The sequence below is a fragment of the Olea europaea genome, unplaced genomic scaffold (assembly GCF_002742605.1).
Source record: "Olea europaea var. sylvestris unplaced genomic scaffold, O_europaea_v1 scaffold41450, whole genome shotgun sequence".
Taxonomy (NCBI): domain Eukaryota; kingdom Viridiplantae; phylum Streptophyta; class Magnoliopsida; order Lamiales; family Oleaceae; genus Olea; species Olea europaea.
The window spans coordinates 1-1,026 of NW_019261198.1; the positions used below are offsets into that span (position 1 = coordinate 1).

The following is a 1,026-nucleotide window of genomic DNA, read 5'->3' on the forward strand; positions in this document are numbered from 1 at the left end:
GATACCTAACGATATGAAAATATTGCCCCCGTTTGGCCCCTATTTTGTGGTAAAATTAATTGGTGGAATAGTGTTTTTTTTTTTTTTTGACAAAGATTTGCTCATTATGATCCATATACAAAGGGTAAATTCGAGCCAAGATGGCGAGAGAACAATACAGGCTTCATTTAATTCATTGTTCCTTGGTGGTGTTGATACGTTGCTTCCTTTGATGCAACGAAGCTTCCCGGAATTGGGTTTGCAGAGAGAAGATTGTACTGAAATGAGTTGGATAGAATCAGTCCTATATTGGGCTGGGTTTCCCATAGAATCACGCGATGTCTTGTTGAACAGGACTCAGCCAAATGTACGATACTTCAAAGCAAAATCGGACTATGTTCAAATACCTATACTTAAGAATGGGCTTGAAGGAATATGGAAATTGTTTTTTGAAGATGAAGCCAAGGAAGCAATGATGTTCTTGACTCCATATGGTGGAAGAATGCATGAAATTTCAGAATCTGCCATTCCTTTCCCTCACAGAGCTGGTAATTTGTGCAAAATTCAGCACTTGTTGTCTTGGGACGAAGAAGAAGTAGAAGCATCAAAAAACTATATAAATTGGATTAGAAAGCTTTACAGTTACATGACTCCTTATGTTTCAAGATTTCCAAGGACTGCATATCTCAACTACAGACATCTTGATATAGGAGTTAATGACAAGGGTAATACAAGCTATGCAAAAGCCAGCATTTGGGGTGTCAAATATTTCAAGAATAATTTTAACAGGTTGGTTCAGGTGAAAACCAAGGTTGATCCTTCTAATTTCTTCTAGAATGAACAAAGTATTCCACTTCTCTTCTCAAGGGTGGACCCAGAATTATTCTTCAATGGGGATGAGACCAAAAATTGGCTAAAATGAGTGATGTTTGCCCCCTGCCTCTACTCATGGTGAAACAAGGACGGAAAATTAGATTCTTGTGGAAATTGAATGCTTCAGTAATTGTATTCTTACTTGTGAATTGATTTTTATTTTTGTCATTACAA

The 1,026-nt window shown here is 37.1% G+C and overlaps 1 pseudogene; it reads left to right on the forward strand.

The window, feature by feature from the left end:
• Positions 1-95: 95 nt before the first annotated feature.
• LOC111387643 lies at positions 96-901 on the forward strand (annotated as a pseudogene).
• Positions 902-1,026: the final 125 nt, after the last annotated feature.